The sequence below is a fragment of the Pristis pectinata genome, chromosome 3 (genome assembly GCF_009764475.1).
Source record: "Pristis pectinata isolate sPriPec2 chromosome 3, sPriPec2.1.pri, whole genome shotgun sequence".
NCBI classification, from domain to species: domain Eukaryota; kingdom Metazoa; phylum Chordata; class Chondrichthyes; order Rhinopristiformes; family Pristidae; genus Pristis; species Pristis pectinata.
Genome location: NC_067407.1, coordinates 13572879 through 13585381, shown reverse-complemented (window position 1 = coordinate 13585381; position 12503 = coordinate 13572879). Strand labels below are relative to the sequence as shown.

General features: G+C 37.5%; 1 protein-coding gene across 7 annotated transcripts in view; it reads left to right on the top strand.

Annotated features, from left to right (window-relative positions):
* LOC127568563 (zinc finger protein 644-like) overlaps positions 1-12503 on the top strand; it is an 84405-nt gene that overhangs the window by 55358 nt on the left and 16544 nt on the right. The window contains exon 4 of one of the 7 annotated variants that reach the window (XM_052012463.1): positions 4809-4948. The exons of the other annotated variants lie outside the window; for them this stretch is intronic. The gene's annotated coding sequence lies outside the window, so the exon portion shown is untranslated. The remainder of the gene's footprint in view (positions 1-4808; positions 4949-12503) is intronic. 7 annotated transcript variants of the gene reach the window in all.

Sequence of the window (12503 nt, the reverse complement as noted above, 5' to 3'; positions counted from 1 at the left end):
GTGTTTGTTCCACAGTTTAAATGTAAGGGTCTTTCTCTCATCTTATTGCCATAATAGCTCTGCCAAAGTCCTTTGTTGCAGCTGCTTTAAATTAATGTCCTATTTCTATGATTAGACATTTTACTCAGTTGTTACACTTTTGTAGCTCACTAGGCAAACTATAATACAGTTTTTCTTCAGGATTCTCTTTTATGAATCTGGTGATCTCTCTCTTTTGGGCCACTCTCTATGTTTTCATGGCGAACACATAGTGGTCCACTTTATTGGCACATGGTCACTACTTTGTTTTGTTTATTGCCTAGTCTGATTTCTGAATAGATTAGCTTTTATTTTGGAAGGAAAGTTTTATGATTGTCTCAATGCAGCGAAAGAATTGATAGAAAGTGTTGGAGTAACTTAGTAAACACATGCAGCATTAGTGGAGAGAAAAATACTGGATCTTCCTCTGGATGGGAACTCATTTTCTGTTTAGATTTTTCATGTATCTGTTGTACTTTGAAGACATTCAACATACTCTAAAACAGAAGCATAATTAGCTAATGGTACATGCAGTAATTATTCAGAAAATCACTGAAACTTGGTATTGCCTAGTAATTGCTCAATTTTCAATAACGGACATAAAGCTCTTGCTGTATTTTGACTGGAGCAGGAACAGACAATTGTGAACTCTGGATACCCCATTGTTCCAAGTGAACAAAAGAACTCCTGCACGTTTCATTTCTATTTCATTTGTAGGATTTCCAGAAAGCAAAAATGAATCCTTTCAATTCAATAAACTCGTTTTAACCCCTCGCAAGTCATGATTATGCGACATTCTAATGAGTAATGCCAGCCAGGTCTTGCTTTTCTCTCTCAACTCGGGAAGCCAGCTTCTTTACAGATTCAGCAAGATTCTAATTGATAGCCTGGTTGTTGAAAGAGATTTCAAGCTCAAAGGTTAGCACCATCTGTGGTTGATGCATTAGTGGCTTCCTGAAAAACACTATGAACCAAATTTATATAATCTAAATACAGGAACTTGTCCATGTATGTGTTTGTTTTATTATAGTCAGATAAGTTGCATTTTAAAGAGCTTTATACACATTCCAACCTAGGGATTTAAGCCAAAACCTATTAGCATGCATAGAAAAAGAGTGGCATTTAATTTGTGTCATTTTACATTTTTCTCTCTCAAATGTAGTGCTTCACTTGCAACAACTTAGCTGCACGTGCAGTGACTATTTTTATCTCATCAAATGCTGCACAGGTGATGGACCACAGCTATGGGTGAATGGTGAAATAGTCTGTTTGGTATTGAGAGAGGGAGGCATGTAGGAACCCCGTGCTCTTCACTAGTATGATAGGATCTTTAACCTTCTCTGGAATAAGACAACAAAGCAGTAGCTGAGTGTTTCATATAAAGAATGCACCCACTACCAGCTGACGTAGAAGAGAGAATCCTGCCTTTTAAATCAAGTTAATATATCATGCAATATTTCACCATTCACCCATAGCTGTGGTCCATCACCTGTGCAGCATTTGATGAGATAAAAATAGTCACTGCACGTGCAGGTAAGTTGAGAGAGAAAAATGTAAAATGACACAAATTAAAGTTTCTCGTGGGACATTTTTCTTAGAGAAAACCAGTAGCGCAAATTTCTCTGTGAAAAGGGATCTCAGGATAAAACACTGCCTAGAATCATAAACTCTTGTAGCACTGAAGAAGACTGTTGAGTTCAACGTGCTGATCTTGACTCTGCCCAAACTGCCACACTTTTTCTCAAAGCTCTGCAAATTGTCCCTTTTCCATTCTATATCAAGTTCGTCTCTGAAAGCTTCTGTAGAATCTGTTACAGCCACTCTTTTAAGCAGTGTATTCAGGACTGTGACGTTGCTGTCTAAAAAGACTTCTCTTGTTTCCCATTAAATCACTATCTTCTGCTTACTCTCTTGTCTACCGGTTACTCTCTTGCCTACCAGTTACAATTTCTTGTTACTTCATCAAAAATTGTGTCCAGTATAATAGTCTCTGCTCTAAGGAGAACAATCTCGGCTTTGCTCATCACTTGATGTAAGTTAATTAACCCAGGGATCATTGTACACCCTCTCTTTTCTAAACTGTGGCACTCAGGATTGTCGACAATACTCCAGCAGTAGTCTAACCACCGTTTAGCATAACTTGCTTGTTATTGGACGTAATTGTTCTGTAAGGCGAGGATGCCTCATAGTTTTCATTTCAGCAGCTTTGTCGTCTTGTCCTCCCAAGATCTTGTGTTTAGGGATGCTGGTAAAGATTGCACATCTTTAGTTGCCATGAGTAGATGATGATGGGCCTTTTCCTTAATCTGCTGTAACCCTTGGAGGGATTTTAGGTCGAGAATTTGGGACATTGACCTTGTGATGACAGAATATTTTCAAGTCACGCGCACTTGGAGAAAACTTCAGAGCTCTTTTCCCCCATGGTGGTAAAAGTCACAAGGAATAGAGATGCTGGTGATTTGCAGTCGTGTATACACACTGATCAAATATCGCAGAGTGACAATGGTGCTGAAAATGGAGGTAGTGAATTGATTCCAAATTTGATTGAGTTTGCCAGTCACAGGAACTGATCTCCCCTGCATGGTAATGAGATTTTTATCATAGTTTAGGCTTGAAGTTTTAGATGGTGGGGAGAATAACACGATCATCCCAAGCTTTTGGGACATTTTTATGTAGGCATTAATTTTAAGCATTAAAAAATGTGTTCAAGCTGATACTTGTTTTGAAGACAATTATTCGGTATGTAGAGTTTTGGTGCCTTAACATTCTAAAAGCTCCAGCAGACTTGTGGTTCTCCAAGTTGGCTGCCTCATTAGCTTTATTCCAGTGTCAATGTCTTGCTGAGACTTTGCCAGATTTGTACTAACAAAACAAAGGGTTGTAATGTGTGTTATTCTGTAATTTTTATTCACAAATTGGTGCTAAAGCAGTTTAATTTATTATTTGCTAATAGGAAAAAAAGCATGGGTTTATATTCAAATGACAAATGCACACCTCATAAAAGCAATTTAATTCTTTCTGCTTGCCTTAATACTGGTTCATTGTTTTTCTTGACTGCAAGATTAACAGGACAGACTCATGTTTGTCCTGTCGCCAGAATATGTGATTTGTAGTGCAGCAGGCTTGTTTTATTATGCTAAAGGAAATCTGTCAATAATTGTAATCAGCAAATCTCTCAAACAAACTAAGTGGGTGGAATTCATATTAAATCTGAATTTTAAATTGATGTTCTTGATCTTCTTAAGAAGGGAAACACTTCAGTTACGAGGAGTAATTTTTGATACCCGAATACACAGATTTAAGTGATCATTTGGAATGTCCTTTTTAGTTTGTGAAAGAAACTTTCATGACTTACACAACTGAAGCTCAGCTTTTTCAGTCTATGTTTTAAACATTGCAGTTGTTTAACAAAATCTAATATTAAATTATGATATTTGTGTTTTAAAACTATATGAAAATCATATACATTTGTATGGTGTAAAGCAGAAATGTTGCAGTTATTTGCAAATTGGTAATATTCACAGGATTTACAGAACTTAGCTGTGTTCTATTTTTAAACTGAATGGCTGTGCTTCAAAACTGCCATTTTGCTAAGAATTGCAATTACTTGACAAGAAAGCACTCAGAATTCTTCTCCATGTTAATGTATGACCAGTGCTGCCATCTGTTTTCTTATACATCAGACCTAAAGCAGCCTTTCTGACCTTCGAGAAATGCACTTCGTGTATGTTTCTTGTGAAGGGCTCAAGGTGCCAACACACTTAAAACAATATTAACAATAATACTGGACTGATATCCATAATGATTCATAGATTCAGTGCTTTTCAGGTTCATTTGTACATAATTTCAGTTTTTAGGAGCTTGTTGAGCTTAGCCAGTGCAAGCCAATAAAGTAAAATAATTCAGTCCAGATGGTCTTTGTAAGCAAATTATAGAGGGGAAGGAATATCTTAGAAGAAACCAAGAACAATACTAATTTGTTATGAGTAATTTTATTTTAAAAATGGGGAATCTCTGGAATATACTCCAGATTCTCAAAGAATGCTGATGAAGGAAAATTGCCCCACATATTAGTCTGCTTGGATTGAGTAAAAATTAGTTGAGAAGCACTGGGAGGAGATTAAAAGTATCTTGGGTTTTGTAGTAACAGAAACATTAGGTCTCATTAATGCTGTAGAAATGTAAGTACTTAATTTAGTTAGCTGTAAAATAAATCTGGGACGTCCAATCGTACTAGCTAATCGAAATCTTATCTTTGGATACTTACCTTTGGATCTTTGGTGTGGAGGACCAAGAGATCTATCATGCATTAGTGCTCTGTGGGGTGTCAGTGTGCATCCTTTTGATTTCAATAGACCTATATGCAAACCCAAAATCCTGTTTGCTTTTTAATAGCATTTTATACTGTTTAAAGTTTCATATTTGCATAAATTTTCCTTCCACCTTATAAACCATTTCCTGGTATATTTCCTTTTATTCTTTCTGTGTTCAGTTATAATCTGTGAAGTAAGTTGTATAGGGCACTTTAAGATTAGCCAGAGTCAGTGCAGTTTAATGAAAGAAAAATCATGAGTGTTTGGCAAACCTAATGAGTTTTTTTGGGTTGTAAGTAGCAGGGTTACCAGTGAATGTAGAATGTCTAGATTTTCCAGCAACAGTTGATACAGTACTATACAAAAGTTTTTTAGATGAAATAAGGATTTGCGGGATGAGGTAAATAGAAAATTGGTTAAAGGATTGAGACAAGTGCCAGGATAAACAGTAATTGAAAAATCTTTTTAAAACTGCAGATATGGGAAATCTGAAATTTAGAACAGAAAACGCTGGAAATACTCAGCGGGTCAGGCAGCGTCTATGGAGAGAGGAAAGCACTTAATGTTCTGGGTCAAAACCTGAAACAGCATATAAGCTTGTGAGTGCAGTTGACAAGGTAGGTGCCAAGAGGCTGTCTCCTATAACTGGAGAGTCTAAAACTAAGGGCCATAGTCTCAATAACATTATCAACCTGAAACCTTAACTTTGCTTTTCTTTCCACAGATGCAACCTGACCTCCTGAATTTTCCAGAATTTTCTGTTTTTATTGTAGTAGGTCAATTCCACATTGGCAGACTGGTATTGATAGCCACATTGATCAATACTATTTATTCACAATTTATATTAAATGATATGGATAAAAAGGCAGGGTGTAAAGTATCCAAGTTTGCAGGTAATTCAGTGCTAGCTGGAAAATGACTTGTTAGGGCCCAAAGAGGATGCAAAGGTTAAGAGAGTTAGCAAGAAGTATTGAAAAATTGTGAAATTATTCACTTTGCAAGGAAAAATAGAAAAATGCAATACTTTTTAAGCAGTGAGAATCTCATAAATGTTGGTGTACAAAGGGATTGTGGTTTGCTAGTTTAGTAGATGCAGAAAGTAAAAAGCAATTAGGAAGGCAAGTGATGTGTTAATCTTCATTGTAAGGTGGGTTTGGAGAGAATTTCAGCAAAACTTCCCTATTTTAAAAAGTTTCTGTGAAAACCTATCTTGAGTACCTTGTTCAGGTTTGTTTTCCGTACCCTATGGAGAAAATACTTGCAATGGAGTCCATGCAATCTTGATTCAGTAGTTTAGTTCCTGGGATGAGGTGGTTCTCCCATGAAGACAGATTAATTTGGCATATATTTTCTGAAACTTAGAAGATTGAGAGGAGATGTTCAAAATTCTGAGGGGAATTGGCAGGGTAGTTCGCTGGAGGCTGCTTTGTGTAACAGGGCGGTATAGAATTAAGGGGCATGGTCTCAGGATAAGGGGTCAGAGAAGGATTTTCTGCATGCAGTAAATGCAAATCTTTCGATTGTCTGTGGGATGTCCAATCATTGAGTAAATTTAAGGTTAAGGTAAGTGGGAATGTGGAAGATGGACTTGATACTCTGACTATGCCTTGATTTTGAATGATATAACAGGCTCATGGGGTTATGTGGACTACTGCTTTTTCTTGTGTTCTTCTGCTAACCACTGTCAATTGGAAATTAAGGACTGCAATGATTCAAGAAGGCAGCTCATCACCTTCTCAAGAGGAATTAGGGATGGGCTACACGTGCTGGCCTTCCCAGTCACAGCTGGATCTTGAAAATGAATCTGAAAATATCATAACTATGAATGGAATCCAAAAGGATTAGAACATTGCAGTTATATGGAACACACCACTGCCCGCATCAAGTTATCTGAAAACTACTCATTTACCTATCTCACTCTTGCTTTTGGTATCTCTTTCTGTGTGGCTACATTCTGTCTTAACTTTTGCCACTTCTTTTCTGCAGAATCACATGATCTTCTGAAATCCACAGCTGATCAAAACCATCCGATTCTGTTTAAACACAGCAGGTGCGGTAGTGTCACGGTTAGTGTAACGCTATTACAACGCCAGCGACCCAGGTTCAATTCCGGCCGCTGTCTCTGAGGAGTTTGTATGTTCTCCCCGTGTCTGCATGGTTTTCCTCCAAAGACATAGGGGTTAGGAAGTTGTGGGCATGCTATGTTGGTGTCGGAAGCATGGCGACACTTGTGAGCTGCCCCCAGAACACTCTACACAAAAGATGCATTTCACTGTGTGTCTTGATGTACATGTGACTAATATCTTATCTCTTATCTTAAACAGTTTTGGAGTAATTCTGGAGTTAGGAGGTGAGGGCTGTGTGGTGAAAGTTGTAATGCTGTACTCGTGGAACATTGGTTGTCAGAACTGACATTGTTTTTTTTATATAATTCTGCTCATAATTCTTATTTCCTGTCAGTGCAACTCCCCATTTGGAAAGTGACATCTTGAAGTTATTTTCTTTTCATCCATTTTGACTATCTTGATTAACCATCCCCACCAAAGCAGAATAGTTGGATATTTATCTCTCTGCTTTTTGTGGGAACTTGCTGATAACAATTATCTGCATTTGCTGGTAAAGCAGCTTCGACTGCCCTTCAGAAGCAATTGATTGCCTGTGAAGTACTTTGAGAGGGTAGAAGATACAGGAGCCTGAGGGCACGTACCACCAGACTTAAAGGACAGCTTCTACCCCACTGTGATAAGACTATTGAACAGTTCCCTTATACAATGAGATGGACTAGGACCTCATGATCCACCTTGTTGTGACCTTGCACCTTATTGCACTGCACTTTCCCTGTAGCTGTGACACTTTACTCTGTACTGTTATTGTTTTTACCTGTACTACCTCAATGCACTCTGTACTGATTCAATGTAACTGCACTGTGTAATGAATTGACCTGTACGATCAGTTTGTAAGACAAGCTTTTCACTGTACCTCGGTACAAGTGACAATAATAAACCAATACAAATACGAAGATATGAAATTTGCTTTATAAATTCATGTTCATTCTTGCGTATTATGGATTCCATAAAATCAATCCAGAAGTCCCAATCTGCTTGGATTTGGGGCAATCTGAACAGCTGAGAGACCAAAATAGGATAGAACATGGAACGTAGAAAAGTATGTCACAGGAACAGGCCCTTCAGCCCACAATGTGTGTGCCAACCATGCCAATCTAACTAATCCTATTGGTTGAATGTTTTTTCTAATTGTCCTGCAAATTAGCTCTGTTCTAGCTGAGATACAGCATTGTAGTGAGAAGCTTTGGAAAAAGTGTTGGGGCAGTGACACAACATAGAGAGTGGCACAAGTGCCACTAGTAGAGTTGCTGCCTTACAGCTCCTCTCTCTGCTTTCAATCCTGTCCTCTGGTTTTGCCTGTGTGGAGCTTGCATGTTCTCCCTCTCTGACCATGTGGGTTTCTATCAGGTGCTTCAGTCCTCCCACATTACCAAGATGTGTAGGTTGGTGGGTTAATTGGTCACTGTGATGTGTCCCTACTGTATAGGTGTGTGTTAGAATTCGGAAGGGGGTATGTGGAGAGAATAAAATGAAATTTGTGTTACTGGGTGCTTGATGATTGGTAAGAACTCGATGACCCAAAGGGCCTGTTTCCATGCTATATGACCAAGTGACATTGCTTGGCACGAGTCTGTGATGGACCTGTTGGTTATGGTCATGTAGCAGACGTGACATAGGGATAAATTACTGCTGGCAACTAAATTTTAGAAGGAGCAAAGATGTGCCACAGTCCCTTTTGATTGACAAAGTCAAAGGCTTTTGGGAGGTCAGAAAGACAGTGTACATTAGTTGAAGTTGCTTCCTTGCATTTTTGAATGGAGTTGATGCACTGAGACTCATGTCCACTCTGCCTCGAGATGGGTGAATTTCACACCATTTGGGGAGCAGCTACGGGGAGGTGGTTGAGGAGTACACTTGCGATGACTTTCCCTGTGGTAGGTAGCTGGGAGCTCTGCTGTAGTTTCTGCAATTGCATTTTACTTCTGTCTTGAAGATGGTCACGCTTACGGTGACTGAGGTTTCTTGTCACGTTGTCCTCCTCAACTCAAACTCAAACCTGGCACAAAACTTACAGTCTACCAGGTAGCAGTGATCCTTGCTCATCTGTATGCCTCTGAGTTATGGACTACCTACATTGGGCACTACAGAGAACTGGAGAGGTACCACCAACACCGTCTCTGCAAAATTCTCCAAATTAACCAGCAGGGTAAGCAAATCAATATCAGTGAAATCTCTCTTGCCAAAATTCCCATCTACACTCAGGTGGCTTTGATGGACAGGCTATGTAGTTTGCAGGCCTTGCACTGAGAATCTCTATTTCAAGCTTTTTTAAGGGAAGTGATTACCAGGTGGACTGAGGAAATGGTTCAAGGCTGTTCTGAAAATCTCTTTGAAAAGTTGTAGTGTCCTCACCAACTCATGGCATCGGTGGGGCATTACAACTTCGCCCATGACTGTTCAAAATGAAAGGGAACATTTGTGATGGTATGGAGAACCTCGAGTCCCTTTACCAGGAGCAAACAGAAAGCTAGTGTAATTAATGGAAAGAGCACCAATACTGTCCACCTGCCTGTCCTGCTCCACGCATGGCAGAATTTGCGGGTCCCTCATTGGTCTCGTGAGCCTCTTTGAAATCCACAGAACTAGAATGGAAGGAAGTTATCCTATATGCCAAAGATCTGCCTAAGATGAAGAACTATGGATGAGATTTCATACTTCCTAGCCAAATGACCCATTCCTGCTTTGTCTACATTTTTACTCCTTTTGTGTTTCATTAAATGTTGACTGCTAGTCTTGTTTTATTAGCTGCCTTTTGTGCTTGTTTGCTCCCCATTGCTATTTCTTGTATCATGGTATTTCATTTAGTCGGTCAAAAAGTCAGTGATACAGCAATAGATGTATCCACTTTAATCTTTTTTAGTTTTTTAATTGATAGAAGAATCTTCCAACTCACCATATTCTAGTTATCTAGTTCAGCTTCAGGCAATTTGTTTCTGCTGTGCATGGATAGGACCCAGGTCTTCACCTCATTGGCTCTTTAAGACGCCATCTGCAATGTACTGATCATTGCAATGTGAGTATGATAATTTATGCTCTACAACTATTCTGTTATTTTTGGTAAAAAAGATAGAAAATGAAGGAGAAAGGAAAATACTGATTTCCAATTCCACAGTGCCTGAGCTAGTGTTCAATTTCATGCTGAAGAAAACAAATGGATGAGATTCCAAATTATTTTGTTATAAAGACTTAATCATAGCTCAATCCCACCACCATGTTGTGGTGTCTTTCGGAGGAATGCTACAGAAGGGTGAAATCTTTCTAAGAGGCAAAAATAGGATTGAGGAAAGAGGAGATAAACATTATGCCTCGTGTAGCTTCCGAATGAATGTTATTAATTCTCTGGATATAAAAGTTGTAATTTTGTTATCTTATTAATTGAACATTACAATGTGCAGTTTGGCCTTGATTTTTTGAAACCCATTGAAAACTGCATAATATTGAAAAACAACTATGAATTGCTATCTGTGATGGATCAGTATAACAATGACTTGTTGAAGTATTTGCTTTAATTGTCTTTATATGAATATTATCATAATTTTGTGCATGGATTCTTTGTTGGCATTCTACTTCAGAAATATTAGTCAGATGTAATCATACAAAATTGTCCTTTAAGCTGGCCATGTTGATTTAATTTTGGATGACTATTCCATCATAAATAATCGTTAGAGAACAAAAAAGTGGGCAACATACCTCTGATGACAGAAAGGTTGTACTTAATCTGCATTACTAAATGACCCAGGAAGGCTGCTCAAAGGGATTACAGAATAATTATGTTAATATGCAATTATCACCTCATTTTTTCTGCATTACCCTCAAGATGTAGTGCAATATGGGTGTTATAGCAAGTGCTGATAGTTTGCAAAAATACTGACATTTGAGATTTCTAAGGAAAGTCAATAAGGATAGCTTCATTATGGTCTCTTATCATAATGAATAAAAAATTTCTGACCTTTATATACATGTTTTGTTCATGAGCGTGGGTTTTGTTTGTGATTTGGATGCACAGCTATAAAGGAAGGTATCCACATTCATTGCAGTATTGAAAGGAATCCAGCATATGCTGCAAGGTCTGCATTTTCAACAATATTTTATGTTGTAATTTGTGAATTTAATGACTTGTCAAACACCCCAATAATGAGTGCACAAAGAATTCATACCGCTGCTTTATGTTTATATTGCACTGGTATCTTTTAATTTTGTTGATTTTTATTATCCTTACAGAATTTAATTAGATGATTTCATCCTTCTCCATCCCGGACATTGATTTAAAAGCACATAAGGTTGTGAAATTATGGGACTTGGATGTGCTGCCTCTATGTAACTTGTAGATGGGGCTGTTAATATAAAACTTCTAATAATGAGAACAGCAATCTAAGACCATTCGTGATTTTGTGAGGGTTTGCTATCCTGCTGTTCAGAGGGTACCACTGAAGTTTGCTTTTAGTGGGAAACGTCTGTTCTTTCTTTGAACCCCTAACACCAGAACAGATGGGTAGAATATGGAGCACGGAAGGTTTTACCTCTGAGGTGGTAACAGTGAAGCCACCACTCATTAACACTGAATTTACCACTTCGTTAGCAACGTTGCTTCCTGTTGAGAAAAGCTAGTTCAGGTACAGCATATTAAATTAACTGAGCATACATTTGGCTATGGATCTTGGACACCAGAGTCATTTTGAAATTAAAGCTTTCACCATTTCTGTGTGTGTTTCAGCTGGTTTTAAATGCTTGTTATTTTTTTTGTTTGATTACAAATTAAATGAGAGCTTTTGGAAGGAAGGATGTGTTATAAAACTCCCATTGCTCACTGTCACAGCAATTAATTTTACAGCACTTGTTCTGTACAGGTTGCTCATATTGATTAAAATCAGTTAAGGTAAATGAGACAAACATTATAGCATTTCCAGGCTTGTTTTCCTATTCATTGACATTTTCAGTCGTGATTCTTAGCACCTGTTTGTACGTGCCCACCCCTTAGCTTCTGCTGCGTATTTAACACAGAGACTCATGCTGGGAACTGTTTTAGCACCATTTTAGAGTGATAACATTGAATATGATCTCATTGGAAGTGTATTTTGTTCCCATGGAAATTGGTCAATTTTAGCAGCAGCTGAGAGTTTTGAAGGGGAAACAGGAAGGTTGTAACTAAAATGTGTGGAATTTTGATTCTTCACACATAATTAAAGTCCCCAGTATTTGAGAACGACAGCAGGAATCGTTTTTCTTCAGCAACAGACAAGATGTAGATGTAATAGTTGTTGAAACCACTAATCTCTTGGTTGATGAAGCAGTTGCACCTTTTAACTCAGTTGATTTAAGTCTTTATAATTATTTTATTCATACAGTTAAGCTAAGGTAAAAATATTATAAATAAAATTTAATTGTCTGTTTTAAGAATTCTGTTGAGCAGTCTTTGATTAATATATAATTGAATGTATTCTCGAGATTTTGAATGATTTATAAGCCCATGAAGGCTTATAGGTTAAACTTATTTCATAATTTACAAACACTTTACTCCATTCTGATTATGTAATACACATTGCAGATATAAAACACTAGCTTAAATTTATCGATTTTGTCTTTGACAATGTTTAACATATTTAAGCAGTGTTCTTATGTAAAACTGTATGTGCAAAAATTACATGTGTATAGAAATACACAGATCAAAATATACTAAGGGAATATAGAAGTATAAAGAGTTCATACTTTTAGTGTTCAGCAAGGTTATAATTTAATTGGCATTTAAATTTATAGGTTTGCATACCAGGTTAACCCAAAGCCTTTGGGTTGTGCACTTGTCTCAGAGATCTCTATTATGGATGTGATTTTATTGCATTCCATCATAAAAGGCCTATCTTGAACCTTGATGATGCTGTAAACGCAAAAATTATAACCTTCCTTTGTGGATTGTTTTATTACTGATGATAATTGTATTGTTCGATGCCTGGTGCAACCATTTTAATGGTAGATGGTTCTTGAATTTCAAGAACATCATTGTCATTAATATTCATGGTTTTAAAAAAAGGTTTTACTTTTTACTTGTACA